Raw genomic sequence first — 19,155 nt, 5'->3', positions numbered from 1 at the left:
TGTCACATTGCGCCCGTCAATCAACAATAAAGAGACGATTATAGCAATGACGGCACAATGCGACAGTCGATCCAAGAGCTGTGCTTCAACCACATGCGGTAATAAAACAAACACTGCATGTGAACCTATGATCGAAAGATGCAGCTGAGCAACACAAGAGCGGAGGATTGAGACATGTGTACAACTAACGGTTGTGCAGAATTGACGGTCTGATTGCATAACAGAAGGAATAATATCCCTCCATCTTCAAAATTACCATAACCATGAGTGGGGACCATAAGGCCGGAGTCAAAGATCTGCACCTATAAATACCCCATTGATTTCAGAGAAAAGATATGCTATTTGATACGGGGCTAAGTGCTGCTAGATTGTAGAGAAAAGGCTGAGCTGAGTGCTTAAGAGAAGAAATCCGAGAAGAAGACGAGATAAGGCAGAGAGGTGAATCTCAGATCCAACCTGCCATACACTCGATCGGAAGCTCTATGAAAAGATCCCTGCTACCGATAGAGCAAGCCTGAGAAGGAAGCTCTTCCTACCATCAAATCCATCCTATCCGGCAAGTAGATCTCCATTAAATCTATGCCAAGACATTGGCACTTGTTTGTATCTGTTCTATCTCTCTTTCATTGTGTATTTCTTGTTTTCTTTATCTCTTCATTCACACACCATGTATCAAATTCTTAGTAGAAATATTAAATGTTTAGATAGATTCCATTTACCATTTTCTGTCTATTTCTATTCACCCATCCATCACTTTCTTCATGATGTCTCTTAACCCCCTGATGAGCAATATGAATCACTAAGAACTTAATTTTTATTAAAGATATAAAATACGTTTAGCTAAAGCATGCTAGACAATATCTTCACCTGTGAGAGCAAAAGTGAAGGTGTCGTTTTGATCTATCGAGAGAAGGTCAGAAGAATGCATTAACTAATGCGAGTAGTACTTCCAGACATGGAAGCAACCTTGCATTCATTACATTAGTCTTTATTTCACCACACACATGTGGGAGCGTGGCCGATCACTGAGAGGTGTAGGCCAAGAGAAGAGCGGAACAATATTTATACCTTCAATCCAATTAAGAACTTGCGTTGTTTGTATTATTTGTCTTTCTCCTTCTATTTTGTTTATAAAACTTGTCGCCGCATCCCATGTCTTTGCATAACTTTCACAGCCAGCCTTAATCTCAGCATCTTGTACATGAAGTCTATATCTTGTATCATCTAGCTTAGGTTTACTGTATTTTTATGTTTTTATCGCATCTTTACTGCTTTCCTTTATTTTATTGCAATTTATATAATTATACAAACTCATTTTTAAAGATTGAAAACCTGGTCGCATAGATCATAAACATACCGCAATAACCTAAACCATTCCTCGTGTTCGACCTTGGATCACAACGAGAAACTTGTGGTGAAATTACACTTGGTTCCATCGTAAGGAAACTTGTGACAACGCATGGCATACTACATGAACATCCATAATTAACGCATAACTAGAAGTAGAATTGCATTATTGTGAGCAATTTATGTCATCAATCCAAACACGTTACACTCATTAAATTCATATGCAAAGAAATCAAAACCAATATCAGTTCATAAACTTTTGATCTTCTTCCCAATTTGATTTTCAATCAATATCTTCCAGTGCTTGAAATTCTTGAAGGCTTCATTTTTATGTTTCATCATAAAAACCCAAGTCATTCTTGAGTAATCATCAATTATAGACATAAAATGCCTACTGCCTCCAATAGATTCAACTCTAGAAGGTCCCCAACAGTTTGAATGAACATAATCCAGTGTCCCTTTTGTATGATGAAAACCTCTTGGAAACTTGCTGCGATGAAGGTTTCCAAATACACAATATCCACAGAATTCAAAATCTTGCACTTCGTGCCCACATAGAAGTTCACTTTTTGACAAAATTTGCATCCCTTTTTCACTCATACGACCAAGTCTCATACGACATAACTTAGTCATATCATCCTTGTGAATGATGATGATAGAACAACAGCATAACCTATTATTGTGAAACCTGATAGGAAATACAGTGTTCCATGTTTTATGCCTTTCAGAACTACCTCAGAAGACATACATTGCTCCACTTTACCTTTAAAACTGTAACCCTTACTATCGAGTACACTAAAGGATATCAAACTCTTGGTCATTAATGGAAAATGCCTAACCTCTTTTAAAATGTAGAAGACACCATTATGTGTTCGTATCTTGACTGAGCCGATTCTAACTATCTTACACACAACAACTTTAGCCATGCTAACATTCCCTCTGTCTATTTGCTAATACGTTGAGAACCACTCTCTATTTGAGCATATATGATAAGATGCCTCAGAATCAAGAACTCACACATCATCAGAATGTGAATATTCATTCACAACTAAAGCTAGATCTCCTTTAGAATCGATCTCGACTTTTTCAGAATCAATCTTAACTTGTGCAACAGAGGCAGATGATTCCTTTTTGTCACTTTCTTCCCTCTTTTCTTGATACCTTTCTATCTTAGGACATTTGATTTTCTAATGCCCTTTTTCTTTACAATAGTGACAAACATCATCTGACCTAGAACCCTTTAACTTTGAAGACTAATTATTCTCATTCGACTTATGCTTACTAGAATTCCTATATCCCTTGCTTCTGATAGAAGCTAACCCAGATGCCTGACTTTCTGTACTTGAACTTCCTGCATTCTGACGGTTCTCTCTCATAAGCAACATGGACTTTGTATCTTCTAAGGTCAGAGTTTCTTTCCCTCCAAGATACGAGTCAACAAAGTCTCATATGATAAGGGCAAAGACGTCGACAAAATTAGGGCAACATCCTCATTATCAACCTTAACCTCTAAGTTACGCAGATCTAATAAGATTTTATTTAATTGATGCAAATGGTCTCGTAGAGACGTACCTTCCTACATACGTAGATGATACAGACAGTTCTTCAAAAAATACTTCTTGGTTAAAGATTTCATCGTGTAAAGACTTTCCAACTTCAACTAAAGACTAGCTGCAGTTTCTTCATCTGCGACCTTGATGATGACGTTATTAGCCAAACATAGCATGATCGTTGAATGAGCCTTCTCCTCAAGAGTCTGCCATTCTTCATCATCCACGAGAGCCTTCTTTGACTTACCAGTTAGCGATGCCCATAGCCCTTGTTGCTTTAGCAGGGATCGCATCTTGATCTGCCAAAATTCGAAACTGTACCTCCTGGTAAATTTGTCGATTTGTACGTTCATGCCAGACATCTTCAATTGTCGAACAAATGTGGAATTTTGAAAAAAAAAAAAAACCTAACAAGGCTCTGATACAAGTTTGTTACGTAATCGACAATTAAATAATACAAAAAACGTAAAAAGATTCAACACACAGATATACATGATTCACTAACGGTGTGTTAGCTACGTCCATGAGGCAGAGGAAGAATAGTATTATTAGAGAGAATGCTTTCTGAATACACCAGACAACTCTTCTAGGGTTAGTTTTTATAGGCACTACTTCATAATCGTACCTAACTAGAAATAAATAAATATGCTATGATTCCGTGCAATATGGTGATTCTCCAAAATTTTCTGATTTTTGGTATCCGGTTGTTGGGAAAATTGAAAGAAAGTTTAACTCATGGAAGTATTCAACTATTCATACATCTCAAAAGGTGGAAAACTTACTTTGCTTCTATTAGTCCTTACAAATCTTCCAACTTATTATCTATCAATTTTCAAAGCCCCGATTTCTATTCGTAAACAACTTGAAAAGCTTATGCGTGATTTCTTATGGGAAGGGACGGAACGGGGCAGATCTCACCTTGTTAGATGGGATCTTATCACTTTGCCTAAAGCAAACGGGGTCTTGACATTGACAAAGTCAAAATTGCCAATGATGCTTTATTGAGTAAATGGCGTTGGCGATATTATACTATGAAGACAACCTTTGGAAAGCCCCTATCGATGCTAAATAAGGTTCTGACCCCCCGGTATGATCCCATAAATCAGCAAGTATAAAAGCTCTAGAGCACCTTGGTCTCATATCTCCAAATCGGGCAGTACCGTGAGCCAACATTTAAAATGGGTAATATATAATGGCAGTAATACTCTTTCCTGGCACCAGAACTGGTGTAACCAAGGCGCACTTAAACAAACTTATCCATGATTTTATGCCATATCTGGTTCTCCCTTACTATCTGTGCAGGATGCATGGAACGATGCAGATGCTGTTTGGAATCCCTAATTCTAAAGGCCTCTGCTGTAGCGTGAACAAGATATGTGGCAGCAAATCACTAGTAGCTGGAACCCCCCTTGCAACTACAATAAGGTTGATGAAATATGTGGAATCTTGCCATAGATGTTGTCTTTAATGTTAAATCATACAAGATATTTCTGTCTTAAATAGACAGGGCGTTAATGTGGATGTGGGCTCTCTATGGTCTACTTTCTTACCAAAAAAGTGCAAAATTTTTATATGGACCATACATAACTGTCTCAATACTTGTGGAAGACAACAGTCCCGCTATCCCGCTATGAATCTTAACCCCCAGCTGGTGTGTCTTGTGCAGAAAGCAATGTGAAACTACTGAGTATTTATTCTTGGAATGCACCTACACGACCACATACGGATGAAACTTGCTAATACGAATTGTGCCTCTCTGCCCTGCACTTTCAACTCCATTTTGTCCTACTGGCTACACCATCTTAAAAATAGGGCATGCATCCTTTGGAGTAATAGCATTGGTGCGACTTCGTGGAGTCTATGGATCGAAAGAAACAACTGTATTTTTCAAGACGTTCAAAGAAAGCCAACGGTGTTTGGGAGGATATTATTACTCTTGCTACCTTTTGCTGTAAGAAATCTCCCCGTTTTAATAATCCTGATGCATCTACCATAGCAACCATAGCAGTCAATTGTAAGGCTTTCCTCTAGCCTCTTTTGTCTACTTGATTCTCTTTTGATTAATGTATCACTTTTAGATCTAGGGTGTGATGAGGATGCTACGGATGCGTCAACCTAGTTGAAATACCTCGATACATCTACTAATTCCTCCACTTGTATCTTATTTTTTTTTTTTTTTTAAAAAAAAATAACGATATTGTATGAATAATTTGAAATATTTAAATCATGTATACTTTTTTTGTTTGAATAATTGAGCCTCATTTAGCAATGATTTCATTTTTAGTTTTATGAATTTGAAATTTATGTTGATGTGTTCTCGTAAATTTCTTAATAAAATTTTATAAACAAAATAACCTTCGAAAGCTATCTAAATTTTCAACTTTAGCTTTGTTTTTGAAAACATTAATATTGAATATGAATAACAAAATAAAAACACTTATAAATAAAACAGAAATGTTTATAAATTTAGTTTTGAAAAATAAGAAACAACATGATTACTAAATAGAACCTAAATAATTTAATATAAAATTTTATTTTATTTACATTTGCTGAGGAGTTGAGCTTATTAATAAATTCAAGGTTGCTCATCACCTCCTCTTCTCCATGCATGGTTCTCATTTTCTTTATATTAATAAAGAAACATAGTTTCTAGTATTCCTTCCTTTTAATATACACCCTTTGTTTTCTTTTATCTTGATCCAATGGTATATAAATTGAAACTAAACAAAGTTTTAACTCTTCTTCCTCTTATTTTAAATCATGTTCCAGGCCTAGGATTTTGAATTTAGATTTATATATAACGCTCCGTAGACAAATATACACACATCTTTTTTATCAACTTCTTGTTAAATCAATAATAAACAGAAAAATTTAAGTTATGAGTTATTGTAAATTTTAATTTTATCAATACTTCAAGGAACATTCTGTTTTATATATAATATATATATTATCAAAGAAATTATACAAAACATCAATATTTTTTTGTAATCTAGCAGGAATAAGTCAATTAGGAGAGTGTGACACTGAAGATGTGAAGGTTGTGTGTTCGACCCACGCTTATTGTACTTTTCTTTAAAATTTGGAGATTTTATGAGTGAGTAGATTCAAACCATAGGTCTTTTTTGGCCTCAAATTAGAGGTGTCCACTAAAACTACAAACCAATTTATGCAGTTTAATTTAAAAAATGTAGTTAAAATCGAATCGAGTTAAGATTAAAAAAAATTAGGGTTTCACTTTGTGTTTGCACTTCTCTTCTCTAAAGACGTGACCAACAATCGCACGCAGAGTCTCTCTACTCTTCTCTTGATTCCCTTCACATTCAAACTTCAATGCCAGTTGTCGTACCTTCTCAACCTCTCATCTCGTTCACTCTCAATAGTCAGTCAGTCGTCCCTTAGTCCTAAGTTTTGAACATCTCATCGACCGTTATTCGAAATCATGATCTCTCTCCGTCACCGCTCGACCACACGCAATGTAGCTATAATCTCTCCTCTTGCCTCCCATCAGTAGGAATCACAATCTCTCTCGGTGACCGCCCAACTAGAGATTTCCAAGAGATCCATGGTCGGGGCCCGTGGGGTCTCGTACCGAACAAGACGAGGAATCTCGAATACACGAGGAATGTGGAAGAACTAGAGAATTTTTTTTCGTTTGCAGTTCTCGGGGTCGGGATGGGAAATATATTTACCCCAACCCCACCTCGTGTCCCCACCCATCTTGAATTTTATATATAAATTATAAAGGGACAATTGCAACTTAAAAAAAAATTGAAAATTAGGTGTGTCCCTAGATTTTGCTTTTTTGCAACATGTAAAAAAACTTCCACCTAAAATTTGATTGCTATCTGATTTCTAAGTAATTGTTATGTGATTGCTATCTTATTTCTACGTGATTTATCATTGGATTGTCACACCTGCAATTACAAAAAAGTTGAAGTCATGACTTTGGTTTTGGTTTCTTAAAATGTATTGCTATACAATGCAAATTTTCCAATTATAAATTTGTAATATATATATTATGTATATATATATATGTATATATATATTGCAGACTTTGTTAGGATAATTATGGAGATTTTAATTACTTAAGTTTAAGATTTTATTAGTTTAATTTTTTTAGATGTTGTATATTATAGATAGGATGTTCTAATTGTTGAATTTTACTTTTATAAAAATTATTGAGAATTTAGCATTTTAATTATATCCTTTTAAATTGAATGTGTATTATTATTTTTATTACAAAAATTGATAATATTTTATTTAAATAAAAGTTCTATTGAATATGTTTAAGGAATTGTTAAAAATATATATTTAATCAAAATTAAAAAAAAATAAATGGTTAGAAAAAAGTGATGCTGGGAAAATTTTCCCCACATGGAATCTGATCCCCGTGAAATCCCCTGGAGAATCCCCACCCTGTTTCCCGCAGAAAAATTGCCGGGATGGAGAATGGAATAGAGGAGCCGGGACAGGGACAGAGAGGGCTTTCCTGTCCCCGCCCTGCCCCGTAGACATTTCTACGCCCAACTGTACGCAACGTTGTAACCTTTCCCCTAGTCTCTCGCCATTTGAAATAATGATCTCCCTCACGTAGTAATCATAAACTCGACAAAACTACGAAACCAAATTGATTCAAATTATGCAGTTCGATTCTGATATGAATTGTTGGGGGCATCTGATTATTTTTTATATTTATTTTAATAATTTTAATATAATTTTAGGATCTGTTTGATAATGTTTCCATTTTCTGTTTCCTATTTTTGTCTCTCATTTTTCAAGTAACGGACTTGTTTAATAAACGTTCCCATTTTTTGTTTGTAAAATTTGAGCGATTTATTATTTGTCATATATGAAACTGCTTCTTTTATTTAATGAAATGCATGCTTGGCCTCTTGGTAGTTCTGCATGACTAAAGTTTCCTTCCAACTTCTTGGTTTTTGTGATCAAATCATACCATTAACATTTTTATTTTATTTTGTTTTGTTTTTATTTCCATCTCTAATATTTTATTTATTAATTTTATATTTACAAAAAAAAAAATCTGCTATATTTATGTTTTAATTTAATTTTGAATTTTATAATTCTCCCCTAAGTAGATTTATATATTATTTTAATTTTTCAATATGTTCGTTAATTTTTTTACCGTTCAATATTCAACTCTCAAGGCACTTTTATTTGCTCTTAGTTTTTTTATATTTATTTCTATCTTTTGTATTTGAGTTTTTTCTTTACTAATTTTTTATATTTACAAAAATAAATTTTCTATATTTATAATTTATTTTGATTTTGAATTTTAAAATTCTCCTTAGATTTATATATTACTTTCATTTTTAATATGTATACTAATTTTTTTTATATATATATTTAAACTTTTAGTTATTAAATTTTGCAATATGGATGTTTATATATTTTTGTATATCAGCTATTGAGTAGACTTTTACAATATATATAAATTTTGCTGACTAAGACATTCATTTAGCTCAATTTTAATATTTTACGACACGACATTTACGTAATATTATAATTAAGTGGGATTTCACTTGACATCATTGAAGACAAATAGCTCGAGTTAGAGATGACAATGAAGATCAAATTTGAGCAACATATAAAGAATAAGATACAATTTGTTACTATATTTAGTTTTTATTTGGACTTACTTATATTAGAAGACGTAAACTTTAGATAATATTTTTTTATATTTAATATATGACATATCTTCTCTTTTTACATTATATTATACAAAGAAAATGAAAAAAAAAAAAAAAAGAAACAAAAATAAGAAACAAAAAACAATAAATAGTTATCAAACAAGTTTATGTTTCTATTTCTTTTTCTTTTTTTTTAAGAAACGGGAAACGAGAATAGTTATCAAACATATTCCTCTTTCTTGTTCTAAAAAAAGAAGAAATAGGGAACAAATAACGAAAAACATAAAACAAGAAATGTGAACGTTATCAAATGCGCCCTTAGTATTTTCTAGTTCTATTCTTTTTATATATTTTAAGTAGGGGCATTTTTATCTTTTTATTATGATTTAAGAATGCGGCATTAAGGTTTTCATTGCAAGGCTATTTGAAGCTTTACTATTAGATTGTTTTAATAAGTTTTACAATCAATCAGTTTTCGTCTTTGTGCTTCTTTCAAAATTAACCAAGAGAGCTTCTTGATTATTCCAATTCACGTGTTAAGTTGCATGCAAAGAAAATTCAAGTGTGATTGATCATCCTATCTTATGCAGTATTCGAATCTTAGACCAAGGAACTTGTTCTTTGTCTCAAGAGGTATGATTTTAAGGTAATTCGTGTGTAACACAATCGTTAATGTTGAAATTGAATCGATTTAAGGGTTTTAGAGATTGAGAATTAGGGGTTCTTGGTGCTTGATTTTATGAAGTGAATTATGGATGATATGTGATGGTGAAATTGCATTGAGCACTCAAGTTTCCTCAGTGGAATCCAAGTGTAAATTCCACTGAGTTTCCTGGTAAGTCCAGGGTCGAACTCAGGGACGTGGGAAGACAAGTTGCATTGGTAATTTTTATGAAGACTTTGTGGTAACCGGTAACTCAATTAATTGTGGGTTTTTTGTTTATTGCGTTGGTGAAAAATAAACAAATGAGGCGGATTTGAGAAAAGCCAGTTGTGTGATAGATGCACTGAGTATGCGAATGAACAGGCTGAGAAGATCTTTAGCTAGCGTTGCTTGGGAATGCGTAAGACTATGCTATCATGCTACAACCATGCACATCAAGTCATTTTCCAATGCAAATGCGATGCTCCTAAGTCTAGGATACATGTGTTGAATGCAAAAATGTCCATAGAGCTTATCCCTAAGTCTCTACTCTTTTCCTATGTGATGATGCAAATTGCATAAAGGCAAGGTGACTGCATACAATCATATCTTATATCTAGGATGCATGCGATGCGTTGATAACAAATAGTGCTTATTCCTAAGCTTCTATCTATTGATTATGCGTTCTAATCTGACTCTCCCGAGCCTAGATTCTAACCTGACCTTCCCAAGCCAAGATCCTGTCCTTAGACTACCCTCCCGAGTATCTCTAATGGACGAATGAAGCATACATAATACAAGATAATCGCATAGAATGAAGATTCCCTAGTTGTGCTAGCTAAATGCTTCTCAACCTATTCAACTGATTTAGCTACTCATGCATAAATAACAAAGAGTGAACAGATATAGAGAAAGAAATTTCATTTCGATAAATGAGTGGAGTACAAAATAACAATGAAATTTAAAGGTAGAGAGCCTGGTAGCAATTCCTTGTTGACCGAGGCTTTTACACTATAAATCTCTATTCGGTTCCAAAGATGTTCCTGCTTCCGTAGGCGTCGGCCTTCTCTCTATCCTTGAAGCTTCCAGTACTCTCCCAAGCTTACTGGAATGATCTGTTGGCACAACCTCCTCTCTCCCGTCCGCCTTAAAATGAAAGAAAACTATGAACAAGCATGTGCAAACCGAACATATGAATTTTTGAACTACTGAATTGATTAACCGATCAACCCCTTTTCTGAAGGATTTCCTTGGTATTTATAGAACATCTAGGGTGAAAGTCGGCTTCTCTTCATGATTATACAGATGGGACTGCTTTAATTCCTAACTGATGCGTCGAATATTTGTCACCGAAAAGCTGAATGTACTTGTGATCGTTATCGGCTGTCAACTTAATTTGGATTTGACTGTTATCAACTTTCTGTCCCATCACGATTAAATAGCCTTTCACCCAGATGCGCCCACCATGTTGCGCTGACCAAGTTGCAACAATCCTTCTCGGGCGAATATTTGAGAACACGATTACCGCAAAACCTTGCGGTAATACTACACTCGACCAATGATTTCCTATGATCGCAATTTTCGCCTTGCGTCATCGCATATTCTGCAAAAAAAATACAAAAATCACTTGTTTTAATGTGATGAACGCATGTGACTGCAATATTATGTATCTGATGCTTTTTGGACGCAATTTAACATGTTTTTTCAATGCAAGCCAGCATTGTTTAAGAACTTAGCACTATGATAACGTGCATTTCTGCCCGTTATCAGTTCTCATATAAAAACAAGTTACTAATTCTAATTCTTTAGGGTTTTCATTTCAAATTCAGTTTGGTTTCATATATATTTTTAAAAAAATGGTTCAATTCGGTTTGTCCACAAACAAAACTGTGAACTCCCTTATTATTAATACATCTTTTTAATTAACTTGTTGTTAAATGACCAATGAATCTAAAAGTAGAAGCTGATGGATTATAGTTGTTATTGTTTAATTTGCACGTAAATTTGCTTTTATTTAAATGTTGGATCTTTTTTGATTGACTTCGGTTTAAATGGTTTTGTTTTGTTTTGGAACGTTTCATCTGCTTACCTTTCTCGTATTGATGTTTGTTAACTTCTATGTCCCTTCCGTTTAGAAGTTATTATAAAAGGAAGTATTAGAATCATATTCAAGTAGGTTTTTTATCGATAGATATTGTATTTGTTTATACAGCCGTAGAAAAAAATAGAAAAAAACACTACTGGTTTTTTTATAGAAGGTGTGTGATTCTTGAAAAGAAGCATTGAGTTTAGGGAGAGCTTAAATGTGCAAGATCGAAAAGCTGAAAGTTTTTAACCCACGGGAGGGGGGCTTGAGTTAGAAGATCTTGAAATTAGTGACATCAAGTTTAAGGGGAGTCTAAAAAAAAAAAAAATACCTGTGTAAGGTTTACTGTATTACATGATAATAGTTTTATAAGATAAGTAAACCTATTGTGTGTTATTTCTCTCTCTGCTTATCTGTATGTTATTTCTCTCTGCTTATCATAAACCTTCTTAATATTATTACCTTCTTTTCAATTGGATCCTGAGCACTCCAGATGTAGGTAAAGTTATACCGTTGGGTTAACATATTGTGTGTTAGTTCTCTCTCTACTTATCTGTGTGGTTGTCAAATTGTTAGCATCATCATGTCATTAACGCTCCTTTTATTTTGACTGTGTGTTCATCTTTTTCACTTGGTATTAAAGCGGGTTGTGCCATTATATTTTGGCTGTTTGTTTGCAATGGAACCATTCAAAGAAGGTGGATGCATTACTAGACCTCTAGTGCTTGATGGGACTAATTATTCATATTAGAAAGCCAGATGATCGCATTTCTAAAATCATTTGACAGTAAGATCTAGAAAGTTGTTGTGAATGGATGGACTCATCCTCAATTCACTGATGAGGATGACAAATTCTCTTACAAACTAGAGAAACACTGGATAGAAGCAAAAGATTAGGCCTCCCTAGGAAACTCTCGTGCACTAAATGCAATTTTTAATGGGGTTGATAAGAATATTTTCCATCTCATCAATAAGTGCATTTCATCCTAAAAAGCTTGGAACATTTTGGAAGTTTCTTATGAAGTACATCGAAAGTAAAAAAATTTCGGTAGTAGATTCTCACTTCAATGTTTGTATCTCTAAAAATGATGGAAAATGAAACAATCAATGACGTCAATGTATGTATTTTGGACATTGCTAATGAATCTTTATCTCTTGGTGCGAAAATGCCAGAAGAAAAATTGGTTCAAAATATCCTTCGCTCTCTACCAAAACGATTCGACATGAAAGTGACCGTCGTTGAAGAAGCCAATGATATAGCAACCATGAAAGTAGATGAACTATTTGGGTCTCTACGTACCTTCGAGTTGACATTTGATGAAAGAACAGATAAGAAATGTATAGAGCTAGCCTTTCAATCATCTGTGGACGAGGATCAAGCTCTAAACAAAGGAAAAGACAATGAAGAAAATCTTCCTGACACACTTTCTCTGTTAACAAAATAATGTGGGAAAGTTTTAAAGCGCCTGAACAAGCATCTTGGATAGTATAACCCTCCCTATGATAGAGACAATGGTGGCAACATCAATCATAATATGCATAAGAATGCTAAACCTTTTGGTGGTAAAAAGGACATTGAACTAGGATTGAATAGTAATGAAAGTGGCAGGGATAGAAATTTCAAATCCAGAGAATGTGAAGGTTTTATCCACTTCTAAGCTAAATGTCCAAACTATTTGAGAAGATAGAAGATGAGATTCGTGCCTTCATTCGTTGTGCAACTATTGATGAACCTACGATAGTCAATAGTGAAGAAGTGGAAATAAATGAAACATGTTGTGGACTGAGTCAGACTATTCCTTAGTTCAAAAATCTTAACCATTGAAGACGTTTATGAACGATTGGAAGAAGATTTACTTGTATTGAAATAGTAAAGAGATCGTATTCAAAAGCTAATTGAAGATAATCATCGGCTTTTAAGCACCATATTTGGATTAAGGATGAGCTAAAATCATCTAAGCAACAACTAGATTGAATGCCTAAGTTTTTACGCATGTTAAATTATGGCACAGATGATCTAAATAAGATTCTCACCTCAGAGAAGCAAACTATTGATAGAAAGGGGTTGGTTTTAGTATTTGTGGGAATCTGGTTGTAAAATAGCATCCTTTTCTAAAATCGTTTTGTTCCTACTCAAAATCCTCACATGTCTGAACTGAAATCGAATGACACTAGTCTCATGTCTTATTCGAAAATAGATAGGCCTAAGAAAAACATGGGTGTGCCATTACTTTGGGAAGGGAGGTCACATATGTTCGTTTTGTTTTATCTTCTTGGCAAAAAGGAGTATAAAATATTAAGACATTCTCCCTTAAGATCAAGAACTGTAAGTCATGAAAATAGAAGTTTTTTTCAGGAAGACTTGAATGGCATATCAAACGAGATAAAGCTCAGGAGAATACGTCCTACAATGTGGCCTTTACCTTTCTTCACACCTCAACCAAAGAAGATTGATACGTTGACAATGGGTGCTCTAGGCACATGATAGGTGAAAAATATTTCTTATCTGACCTAAAGATATGTGGTTATGGGCATGTAACCTTTGGTAATGGAGCTAAAGGAAAGGTTTTGGGTAAAGAAGACTTCTTAAGATCTAAAGTTCTTGCCCTTCGTGATGCCACGGTTGTTGAAGGCATAACTACTAATTTAATTACTATCAGTCAACTATGTGACCATGGATATCAGATGAGTTTCTCTAAATATAGGTGTTTAGTAAAAGATGATAAAAACAGGTTAGTTATGACGGGTTCCTGTTCAATAAACAATTGCTATCACTGGACTCCTGGTGTCTCCATTGATGTTTGTCACTCTTCCAAATTGAGCGAGGTTGAAGTGTGGCACAAGCAGCTTAGTCACATAAGTTTACGATCACTAAGAAAAGCCATCAATGTAGAAGCCATTCTTGGGATACCCTCTTTACGACCTGAATCTGATTCATTCTTTGGAGAATGTCAAATTGGTAAACAAGTCAAGGCCTCTCACAAGAAACTGAAAAAATGTAGCGCTAGAAGAGTTTTTGAGTTACTACATATGGACTTGATGGGTCCCATGCAAGTTAAAAGTTTGGGGGGAAAGCGATATGTTTTCGTCTGTGTGGATGATTTTTCTCGCTTTACATGGATGAGATTCATCAGAGAAAAATCTGACACATTCAAGTTATTTTAGACATTGTGCCTTCAATTTCAACGTGAACAAGGGAAAAACATCATTCGTATTAGATGTGATCATGGGAAGGAATTTGAAAATTCCCAATTTTTTTATTTTTGTGGGTCTAAAGGGATTTTACATGAGTTCTCTCCTCCTATAACTCTTGGGTAGAATGAAGTTGTTGAAAGGAAAAATTACATTCTCCAAAAAATGGCTCATGCCATGCTTCATGCTCAAAGGATGTCCCTACACGTCTGGGCTGAAACCTTGAATATAGCCTACCATATTCACAATCGAGTTTCACTTCATCTAGGTAAAGTCGGCAAGAACTATGAACTTTGAAAAGGAAGAAAACCCAATGTGAAGTATTTCCACGGTTTTTGTAGTACTTTCTATATCCTAGCTGATCGTGAAAATAGAAGGAAATGAGACTCTAAATCAGACGAAGGAATCTTCCTCGGGTACTCATTAAGCAGTAGATCCTGCAGGGTTTTCAATAAGTGAACAAAAACCATGATGGAATCAATAAACATCATGGTAAATGACTTAACACCAACTTTAGAAATTATTGATGATGAATAAGGCCAAATATTTTCAAATACTAAAAAAATTGTTAAAGGTGAAAACTCGGAAGCATCTTGTCATGATGACTCAACTGATGCACTTGACATTGTTAGTGACATTCAGACATCTGCAGCTACAGAGGTCGATGAGTCTGACAATAGTGATAAACCTACTCATTCCATTAGGATACAAAAAGCTCACCCTTCTAGTAGCATAATTGGGAACATGAACTCAGGGATTACTACTCGAAAGAAGAACAAAGTTGACTACTTGTAAATAATTGGAAATGAATGTTTTACATCACCAGAGTAGCCCAAAAACGTGAATGAAGCTTTGAAAGATGAGTCCTGAATCAATTCCATGTAGGAAGAACTAGAACAGTTTGCTAGAAATCATGTGTGGACTCTCGTTCCATGCTTAGAGAATGTAAATGTAATTGGTACAAATTGGGTGTTAAAAAAAAAAACTAATGAAAATGCAGTCATGACTAGAAATAAAGCTAGGTTGGTTGCCCAAGGCTATACTCAAATCAAAGTAGTTGTTTTCGATGAGACCTTTACTCTAATTGCATGGTTGGAAGCTATTCGTCTCCTTTTGGAGATCTCATGTTTGCTCAAGTTCAAATTGTTCCAAATAGATGTTAAAAGTGCGTTCCGGAATGAGTACTTAAACGAGGAAGTATTTATTGAACAACCCAAAGGGTTTGTTGATCCAACTTGTCCTTGACATCTGTATCGACTTCAGAAAACACTCTATGGTCTAAAACAAGCACCAAGTGTTAGGTCTTTAATAGATAGATATTTTCTACGTTAATTCCTTAAAAATTGTTTGTTTGTTTGCTTTTAATGCTCATTTTGTAGGTAAAACGGTCCCAGGAGCGATTAGGAGTCATTCCGAGAAATTTGGCTAAAAAGGATAAAAAATGACCAAAAAGTCAACAAAGTTGAAGAGAATTGGTGTAATTATCAAAATTCCATCAGACCCAGTGTCACGACCCTCCCAGAAGCATTGAGCAATGCTTGAAGATAGAAAGCACCCATCTACTGAAAAATAGGGCAGAGTTGCAACTTTCCCAACAGCGTTACAACGCTCTAGATTTTGAGGGGATTGTCCGCACGTGCGCACGCCTTGCGCAAACCAACGTCAAGGGCAGTGTCACAACTCAAGCTCAACTCTTCTTGGCCTTTTTACAATTAAGTGTTGCAACACTAGCCTCAACATTGCTATGCTATCCTACGAATATAAATACTTTTTCTTCCATTTTGCAAAATAAGAAGCACAATTCTCATGGAGGTTGGGATTTCTCTCTGTATCATTTCGTCTTTTTGGTAATTTTGTTTCCTATTTAGGTTAGATTTTGATTTCCTTTTGGGTTTGTAAGCAACATTTTTTGTAATTCTTCATGAATTTGTCTATGAGTTTGTAAAATAGTTATTGAATATTCTTTTTAATTTCAAGAGTTATTATAATTCTCTTTCCTCATTCTCTTTATAATTTACAATCTAAATTGAGCATTCTTGAATGTGTCTTATAGTTCCTGAAGCACGTTGAATGATCTATATCTTGAAAATGCATAGACTAGATGCTTGGTTTTGTCACAATCATGATTGAATGTATTGCTTTCAATGTGTTTGATAGAATATCTAGCCAAGATCTACAAAAGACAATAGTAATTGTGTTTTTTACGGTTACTCCTAGGATGAATTAATTACTAGTTTTGGAGAAAATTCGGTCAATTGAGTAAGCTATCTTGACAATTCATCGGCGCAATTGAATCCTAAAACTTAATGCACGTGCTTTCTACTCTATATGGCCACTATCGAACCCAATAGAGGTAAAAGCATGTAGGTTGATTAGGGTTAGTTTTAGTTGTTGTTTGAGCTTTATAAATTTTGTTTATTCTAGGTTAGGTAGAATTAACGATATCTATTTAGCTTTTGAACAAAATGGCGCCATTGCCAAGGAATGGCTAAACCATTTAATCTTTTTCTTAGCTAAATTTGACTACAAAACTTTAAAACACCAAAAAGATTTTTCTTTCTTTGAGTTACACATTTTAATGTTGTGAATATGAATATCTTTGTGCTTTTCTTTTGGGATATGCAGGTCAACGAGAGGAAGAGTAAGAGGTAAGAGAAATAAATAAACTTAACAGTCAAGTTTTTCAACTAATCTCTCCTGTTCAAGATTTGGCTATTAGGAAGATATAGGTTTTGCGTGGTCCTATATGCGAACATTACCTTTCTTGGGAGATATCTACCCAAACACTGATGTCGATACATGCCTCTTCCTCTAATTTAGATAGTTCTTTAGAAGAATTAGTTAAGGAATTTCCATCAATTCTTGTGAGATTGTGCAGGAACCTTCCCTCAGTCAGCAAGAATCCCCTAGTTTCCAACAAGATAGCTTCAGTTTTGCAACTGAAGTTAAAACTGAATTTAGTAACTTAAGTAACCTCGTTGCTCAGATTACTGAATCAGTAGGGGGACTAGAAGAGTCTTGGGATCATCAATCTTCTAATAATACCGAACCTTGCAGTGAGGTTGCTTACATCGACCAAAATGCTGAGCAACTAGTTCCTCGAAGTATAGGTCAAGGTAAGACTTTGGACTTTATTATGTGTGAACTTGCTAATTCTTCTTTTCACTGTGTGTAGGAACCTATTGAGACTCACAGAAGGACTCAAACCACCATGTTCATTGAGGTAGAGTCTCTTCCTCAACTTGCACATCTAGGGTTTGCACTGGAAAGTCGTTCAAAACCTTCCATTGTCTGTTGCATCGAGATCAATACATTTGAGGAATTCTCTCGATCGAATGACTTAGATGGTATTTACTCCCCGTCGTACCAAAAACAAGTCTGTAAGGTAAAATATGAGTTCGAGCCTCATATTGAGGAGTCTCAGGTAATTGAGTTTGAGGTAGTCAAACTTCGTTCTCTTCTTCCCTCTGGCATCTCATATATTTTTTTATTACTACTCATATTTTCCTTACAAGTCAGAGTCAGTTGTTGAGTCTTTTCTTTCTTTCGACTATTTTGGGTCACTTGATTCTTTCGATTCTTTCTTTTTCTCTTTTTTGCCAATGTTTAAAAAACCAAAATTCGACTTTTCTGCTTCTCGTCAAAAGGCGAGTTCTTTTGTAGATCTTCTAGGCTATATAGATTCATCTAAGAGAGGACCAAAGAAGTATGAAATTTTTACGTACCTTGAAAAGTAGAAAGACGGGTCGCATCGAGCAATCAATGTTAAAAATTTGTCCTTCCTGGAGGTAGCCATGTGTAATAAAAAAAACACATTCTTTTATTTTTACGATTCATTTTTAGAATTAGTCTTAATTTTAGATTTGATTTTTAATTTTTGTTCTTAATAAAGCTAGGTTAGTCCTAATCTAATTTCTTAAAAAAAATGGATTATGGCACAGTGTCACAATGCTATATAACCAACGTCAGAACGCTATGAGACAAACCTCCGATTTAAACGCAGTTTCTCCGATTTGAAGGAAACCTCAATTACGAATTTCGCTTCTCCAAACCTTTTTTCTCTAAAAAATTTCACCCACCCCCCACCGATTTTCATCCTCAAACTTAAAATCCAAGCTTTTTTCTTTCAAATATCATCATTTCCCTCACCTTTGAAGGATTTCCACCTTGAAATTTTGGGTTTCTTACCCAAAAACCTATCTCTAGGGCTTTTCCTCTTCTTCTCAAGCAAGGTCTGTAACTCAATCTAAGGTAATGCATTCTTTTTTTATTTGAATTTTTAATGATTATCTTAGTTGTAGTTGAGTTTTGTTTGATGGATGGATGATTTGTTTCAATGAAATGGTTTTGTGGTCATTTTGTTGAATTTTGGCTAATTATAAATAAAATGCTTGGGATTTTTCTGTTTGCATTTTCATAAATCGAGTAGTGGTGTAATTTTCTTTGTTGAGAAATCAATTAGAAAAGTTTATTTGAATTTTCTTAGGATTAATCCCTAATTTTGTGAGCTTTTTCTTAAAGAATTCTTTATGGGTCCTAGGGCTAAAAAGGGAAAGAATATTATTAGCTCTTGTGGTAGGAATTCTCCTCCACAACCCGAGATTAATAACCTTAGGTTTGCTTCTGAAGGGCTGAGAGTAGATACCATCAGTGGTAGCTATTAGAAATTTAGTACCAGAAAGGGCATTA

This window comes from Benincasa hispida, chromosome 12 (genome assembly GCF_009727055.1).
Source record: "Benincasa hispida cultivar B227 chromosome 12, ASM972705v1, whole genome shotgun sequence".
NCBI classification, from domain to species: Eukaryota; Viridiplantae; Streptophyta; class Magnoliopsida; order Cucurbitales; family Cucurbitaceae; genus Benincasa; species Benincasa hispida.
Note: the sequence above shows the minus strand (reverse complement) of the source record.